We start from the raw sequence: 8223 nt of genomic DNA on the forward strand, positions 1-8223 counted from the left end.
GGTCAACTCCAGTTATCTTGCGGTCAACTCCAGTTATCTTGCGGTCCAAATGCCACTCCCCCTCTCTCCCAGTGGTCTCGCATGTGCTCGAATATGCAGGTATGGAATTATGTACCCATTTCTTATCTCTGTTCCAACATTCATTTAATGGCCAAAGCATACACATATATATACAACACTCATTGTAATCATTTAAACAATATAAAGTTAACGGTAATCGGAATAAAATTATAAAAGTAAATAAAAATAACATATTCTGTTCCCATTTTTTGTTATTCGTTTTTCTAATATTTCAACTAAATAATTGTATGATCCACATATTAACGTGCAATGAATAATTAAAAACAATTAATTTAATAAAAAAAATAAACTTATCTCTTTTTATTGAGTTGTGGTCGTGATCGGTTAAAATGATTAACTTATTAATAACCTAATTAATTATGAAATTTTTATAGTATGGTCAATGTTCGAGTCGTCTCTAACTTATCTGAAAATGGGGAGAATGTCTACGACAACACCGTATCTAAACTATTAATTCATATAAAAATATTAAAAATTATTTTATCAACAAATCAATTTTATGGAATTATTATAATGTCATGGTACGAGTCACTCTAATTTATCTGAAAAATGAGAAGAAGATCTACGACCAATATCATCTCTAGACCATTGATTTCATTAAATTAAAACAATCATATATTATAAGTATTTTAAAATCAACTCCACCAAATCTATCGATATTTTTCAAATTAACAAAAATAACTCGAACAAATCAATCTTTTTTCAAATCAGCACTATGTAGTCTTGATTTCCCTATTACACCTAGGATACGTAGGAGCACGATGAACTTTTGTCAAACACAAAAATAAAAAATAAATATTTTGTTTTAACCGTTAAATTTTTAATAAATTTGTTTACGGATATTAAATTCATGTTATTAGTGAGGGTGTATGGTTCTAATACGGGCGGATGGAGTGTTAACACATTCCTCAATCTGTAATTGACTCCCGAGCTCAAAAATCTTTGTTTAAAGATCAAAATTATCCTAATCAGGTTTAGTAGAGAGTTTTCTACATTTTATCTGCAAAAAAATATAGTAGCAACTCCAAATCAATTGGGAGAGATAGGAATCGACGTATTTTGAATTACCTCCAAGAGTAAGTTTTTAAAACTTAGTCTACATCCTAGCCATTAATTCTAAGGTGATCTAATGGTTTAAATCTACTCATTAATTTAAATAATTGGATTTCCCTAAAATTGATGGTCATGACGGGATGATCAGGACGTAGAGTAAGTGTATCCCTTCTCTTATAAAAATGATTATTTGAATTACCTCTTGAGCACCGACATATTTTTCTATGATTTGGGAATCAGTTTCCCCTTGATATATATATATATATATATATATATATATATATATATGTCTGTGTTAAGATTATATTAAAACGTATTGTCTAGTCTTATACTTAAAAGGTGTTGACCAATTAAGTACTAAAACTTAGAATAGGAAATAATATGCTTGAAAAAGACTATGCCAAATATTAAGAATAGGTTATTGGATTATGTTACGTAGCTATGATTTTTAAATATTGTTGCTAAAAATGTTATTGTCTACAGAAGTTACACTTAAAATTGCATTATTAAGGAATGAATTCATTCAAATATAGTTTATCACCGTAAAACAATAGAAGATGAATAGAAACTATTATTAGATAAAAAATGAATTATTTGAAACAATGTTTTCTAAAAGTTTCATTCTTGAACTTCCATAATTCGTTGAATACCACAATGAGAGTTTTTAATTATCCTCTAATTAGAGTAAGATGATAACAAAAGTATCATGTATATCATTTCTTGTTTTTATTACATTTCTATAGGTTCCATTTCTTTATTTGGTTTTTATTTTTTTTTGTTTCAATTTTTATAGATGTGGAAGAATCGCTACTACATTTTTTACCTACGACAACACTTTCATTCTCTATGGTTTTAAAACTATGGTCTTAAAGTATATTTGGTCGCGATTTATAATAGTGTTGTCCTATTTACCAATTTTTATCTTTATTTAATATAACGTTTTTAAACCGTTCTTGTAGAGATTTTTTTTTTAAAAACCGTTCTCGTTTATCTTAGGCCACACTATTTTTAGTGTTGCCGTAGGAGATTTAGGAAAACTGTTCTCTAATATATTGTTAATTAATTTATTATTTGCACTACCTCATTCTCTATTACATAGTCCCTAACATAACTCAGAAACCACGCTCATCTCCAAACCCTTAACTTCAAAAAACTTCTTCTCCTCCTTTCACGCTCATCTCATCTCTTTCTTAAAACTTCATCTCCTTCTTTCACGCTCATCTCATCTCTTTCACGCTCATGCCAACCAAGCAAACTATCGATTCTTCCATTTACTTTACTTTAGTTTGAAAGCATATTCACTTTTGCAAACTAAGCAATCTTCTTTTACTAGAAACTACCTTAGTTGCTTTACATTAATCTCAAAACCTTCAAACTTCCTATACTAACGAACCGAAAACCCTAAATCCCAATTTCTTCTATGATTGACGAACCAAAAATCCCAACATTATTGAGGTTTCTGTGACAAAACTCACAAGTTCTTCTTCTATTTCACCATTGAGGTTTTTCGTTCGCTATAGTGTCACAATACTTGCTGGGAAGTCAGGGCTATAGTGTATGACCATCTAATAGGGTATGGGTTTGAAAAGGGATATGATGTATGGGTTAGTCATGGTGAGGTTCTAAAAGACATGGATCTTGATGGTTGCATGGAAGATGATGATGATTCAGTTGATGCTCTTGAAGGATTATTGCGTGATACCTTTAGAGATGTGGCAGAAGACAATGAACTTAACAAGGGCTTCAATGATAATGCTAAAAAGTTCTATAATCTAATTGAAGAAGCACAACAAGAGTTGTACCCATGAGTTAGGCACAACTCATTTGTAGAACAAAAATATAGTTTTATGCTAACTCGATTGCTTCTAAAAATGTTAGGCACAACTTAAAGATTTAATTAAAAATTCTAGTCAACAACCTAATGAAGCTTTTTCAGAGTGTGTTTGGGAAAGAAAAGCCTGGAAGAGTTCGGTGTCATGGAAGAGTTACCACACCCACCCTTTTGAAAAGAACAGAAGAAATAGCAAAATTTGAGAAAAAACATGCTCATGAATTGAAATTGCTAAATGATAAAGTTGAGGAAATGGAGGCAAAACATAAGCAAAAAATGTCATCAATGGAACAAAAATTTCAAATTTTGCTAAGGAATGTAATAAATCAAAACAACTCAGGAGTAGATGTGGAGGCATTAGCAACAATGTTATCAACACCGAGTACTTCTACGTCGACACATGTTCCAAATGATGATAAGGTAATTTCTTATTTATTTCTATCATCATGGTTGTGACATGGTTAAGACTAAACTCTAATTATATAATAAATATCAAATATGTAACATTGGAAATTTTGAATTATTAGTAGAGTGAGTAACCTCAAGACTACTTTAGCATATTTATTTTTGGAAAAACTTGATGTTCATTCATATATAAGCTAACAATATTATAACTTCTCTATTTGCAGCAAAATAATTTTGAAGACAATTTGCCGCATACAGTATAGATAGGAATGAATCAACATTTCCTATTTTGGATTATGATTATATTTTGTTAAACAATAATGGATATAACTGTATATTATATGACTAGTAGTGGAGTGGTTTGTATAGTGATGCTTGTCACTTTCAAGAACAGAAGTCTGTATTTTGGTTCACCAAATTTAGAGTGACAGATACTCATGTTTTAAATTAATTAATGTTATGAATATCCATTAAAAAAACATTTATTCATATTTCTTATTATTTATTGATCTCAGAGTATTATCGAAAAACAATTATTTTCTTAAAATAAAAATTAAAAATGAACAAATTTATTTAGAAAAATGTAGAGTAGTTAAAGATTGTATATATGGTGTAATAAAGGCAACAATTATCTATTTTCAACATGGACACAGGACCAAAGACAACAATTTTCTTGCCTATGTAGACAATGAGAATGGTTTTAAAGTTGTTGCTTATAAACACAAATGACTACAGTTTTCAAACTAATGTCTTTATACGAAGTGGCATTAGTTTCAAAACCATTGCTTATAAACACAATGACCACAATTTTTTATTTTCCTTTTAGATCACGGTTTTTAACTGTTGCCTTTAACATTGTATATAAATCGTTATCTATTTAAATATTAGACAACGGTTTTAAAAAGGTGTTGCCAAAAGTAAAAAAGTCGTGGCCTAAACAAAAGGTAATGCCTCAGACTACCGCAGTTAAAAAACTGTTGCCTTTAGCAACGAGAACGGTTTTTTGACTTTTGACCAATGTTTTCAGCCTTTGACATATGTCAAAAATGTTGTAGTGAATACAATATTCTATTCATATTCTAGACTGAAACATTTCAAAAAATATAATAAATATGATATAGCTTGAACATATTTGCTTAAACAAAAAATTTCAATTGATCAAGCTGTTCTAGTGAATGTGGAAACTTCAAATATTTAAATGTATCAATTGATGTGGTGTTAATATTTTAGAACATGGTTGCAGAAAATGTTGAGAGTATATAATGAATCAAATAGATGAAATTCAAAGAGCTTATGCATACTAGAGTCCATACCAATGTCATGTTTTTTATCTACAAAAAACATGATTTTATTAAAGAGGTACCAAAGGTACAAGAGAGTTACAGATTGCAAGACTCAAAAATAAATTAAAATACAAGATGATGTGTCTAAGGAATAAAAGTTATTCAAGATAATTTCACGAGACATTCGCAAAGATTGACAACCCAACCTAAATAGGTCATTGCGGGCTCGTTGCCATTACAACATGTAGTGCAATCACTTGAGTTGAGTTGAAGAAAATATCATTTTTAACTAACCAAATAGACCATATTGTTGCTAACCATACTAAAGTCCAAAGCTTCCAACATTTGTTGTCGAATGACATGCATGTTGAAAGGCTTTTGGTGATTCAAGAATGAGTTGAGATTTGGTTTCAAGTTTCAACAAACACATTTATAAAAGTCGTTTACTAAATTGGTTTTTAAATCATATTCAAGATTCAATTATAGTTTAGTATAGAGTTTTGCCGATCCACCGAGAATTGTTAGAAAGTTCAAACATACTTTAGTTTCATATCATAAACAAGAAGGAAACATGCTTGATTGGTTTGTTGACATGGAAAAATAGTTTTGTGCATGAAAAAGTAAAAGTTATGTAATTACCATTCAAGAGAACAGTACTAGTTAGGAAACATAAATGTAAAGTTTCTTAACTTTTTCAATGTCGAAATAATTAGCTTTATGCAAGTTATTTAGAATAGTAGTATTCACTCTAAATCTCATACATTTCTATCTTCACTTGTAATTCAGTCCATTCTTTTGGAGGGAATAGAAGTTGGAAAGTGTGATCTTGAAGCTTGTTCTTGGATCAACACTTGAGTCTAAAAACATCTTTGGTGGAAGGCTAATCATTCGTGGTTTGGATCATGATGCAACATTTCTTACACTATAAGAAATTTGTCATATGCCTATGGACGAAAAACCGTAGGTAAAAGATAAAAAATCGTAGGTATAGTACAAAAAACTTTTACATACAGACATTTTATCCATCGTATTTAAGTCGCTATACCTACAGATTTTCAATGTCACTATAAGTTTTACTGACGACTATCGAAAGCATGAGTATAAACTTTAACCTATATCTTTGAATGTTATCCATCAATAAAGGTATTTATACCTACGACTTTTTCATGTCACTATATGCTTCAGTGATGCTAGTCATTACAGTAGGTATAAAGCTAAAAACTTATAACTTCAATTTTTGTCCATCACTATAGATTAATATGATTTTCTTATACCTACAGTTTTATTCCATTAGTATTGGTGATATTAAAAGAGTCATACATTTAACTACAGTTCCATTTCGACTTGCTTTAGTAACAGATCTTAATATGAAATCATGAAATGAATTTATAATGGAAAAATAAATAGCTGAATACATCGTTATATTTAAAATTAAAAAAGTCATACAATCCGATGAATTATGTCGATCTAAAAATAATATAACTACATATATTATAGACATAAAAAATCTTACAATCCTAAAAATTACACAATTTGGATGTCCATCTAAAAATAGATACAAATTGTGTTTCCAAAATAAAAATCACAATGGTTCATTTCCGAGTTTGTTGCATCAAAAACAAATTACTTGCTAACCTCCACCTGCAAAGAATAAAAAAGACATCAACGAATGAATAAAATAACCCAGTGAAAAAAGTCTATTAATGAAAAATTGTTGTACCATTTTCATTATCTTCATTACAACCTAAATTTGGAGAACCAAAAGAAGTTGGGGTAATAGAAGAATCTTGATCCTATTGAAAGTGAAAGCAAAAGAATACAAGTTAGTGAACTATTTTGGTGAGATATGTTTTTTCCTTAACTCAAAGTACCATATATAGTTATATACTCACATAATCAAATCAATGAGAAATATCCAATGCATATAAATCAAAATAGTCAACCTAGTAACAATTACCAAACACATATATATATCAGCATACCATAGTATTGCTTCCATGTATGAAAATTGAACTTGCTGAACTATAGCAGACCAGTTCATAAAAGAACAAATTAGGAATTAAGGATAGTGTTGCCTCATTGTCAAGTACCATGCACTCATCTACATTCTCAACTAGTTGATCAGCAGAGAGGGTAGCATTATAGGATTCAACCAGTGTCAAATACCTTAGGGGATGGGAATACTGATAAAGTCAACATCATCCTATCAGGATACTCCTCTCTGATCTTTGAGATCAACAGGGTCCCCATTCCAGACCCAGTTCCACCTCCCAGTGAATGACACACTTGAAACCCTGCAACCCAATTCATTATTATCATCGTACATAAAGGTACCATGCATAAATTCACAGCTTATAACATACTGACGAATTTGTGAGAACATTTCGAAAAGATTACAAAAATAACTTATGAGAATAAGTAATGGAAATAAAATTATGAAAATAGCTTATGACATTCTATACGCTCATTTTTGCTTATATTAATTTTATAGGAGAAACTTATAAAATAAGTTATTAAGCAATTAATTAACTTGTTCACCCAAGCATGTCTACAATGTTTCTATACATAAGAAATCTCAATGCATGAAAGTTGAATGAGCATTAGAATTAATGACAGAACTAAGAACTTACCTTACAAGCAATCACAGTTCTCAGCTTCTATAAAAAATGCAAGCTTTCATATCTACACTTTTATGAACTCATCAATCCATCATCCAGATTTGAATCAAGAAATATATACTTCGGTAAATTAAAAAAATAATATTTGAACAAGAGAATCCTAAAATTTGATTAGCATTTTTAATCAACATTTCAAAATAAGGACATTATAAACTATATATACTTAACATTATAGAAGACACAAGTCACTAGATATAATCTCCAGAATCAAACAGAAGTTAGGAAAGTGGGCTTGAAGTAAGGGATAAGTGTAATAGGTTTTTCATCAAACAGTTGGTATGCATAAGCATATAGGCATATAAAACATTAAACATACCATTAAGTTAAACTAAATGTTAAGGTAGAATGAGGAGAGTAACCTTTCAACACCCTCATTAGCCTTTTTAGTGAGAGCCTCTGAAACAAAAATACACATAAAACAATTAGGATTCAATGTTGTGGTTAAAATTGAAAGGGGATGAGTAATAGAGAACGATGATGAGAAGATCATGAGGAAAATTTAACAATGCATCAAAACAACCATTCCTATTTATTATTATTTATTAAATAAAATGTATGAATGCATAAAATTGAACCTGGATGGATAAAAACGACCAAGAAATAAGAGATAAAAACCTAATATAACGAAGAAAACCTAATATAAACCTTTGCTGAACGCATTGACGCTGACCTTGACGGGTTTCTTTAGCGATGGTTCGAGCGACAAATACGAGAAGTGGGATTCAAAGGAAAAGCCGGTGGTGGAGATAGAAGTATGATTCGAAGGATTCTAAGAAGTGTACGAAGAAAAATCAGAGGGTTGAGAGATGCAAAAGATTCAGAGGGTGAAATGGAAGATGAGAACCCGAACCTGTGCCTGAATCCTTGCCGCAAATTGCACCTTCTGAAGTTA

General features: G+C 30.3%; 1 long non-coding RNA gene across 1 annotated transcript; it reads right to left on the reverse strand.

Annotated features, from left to right (window-relative positions):
* Positions 1-6197: 6197 nt before the first annotated feature.
* Positions 6198-7988, reverse strand: LOC109340355. The gene is made up of 4 exons (XR_002106781.1): positions 7977-7988; positions 7284-7310; positions 6374-6947; positions 6198-6294 (listed from the first exon to the last, which is right to left on the reverse strand). It is a non-coding gene; the product is annotated as an uncharacterized LOC109340355 (long non-coding RNA).
* Between the last annotated feature and the right edge of the window lie 235 nt (positions 7989-8223).

Source organism: Lupinus angustifolius, unplaced genomic scaffold (assembly GCF_001865875.1).
Source record: "Lupinus angustifolius cultivar Tanjil unplaced genomic scaffold, LupAngTanjil_v1.0 Scaffold_164_6, whole genome shotgun sequence".
In the NCBI taxonomy this organism is placed as follows: Eukaryota; Viridiplantae; Streptophyta; class Magnoliopsida; order Fabales; family Fabaceae; genus Lupinus; species Lupinus angustifolius.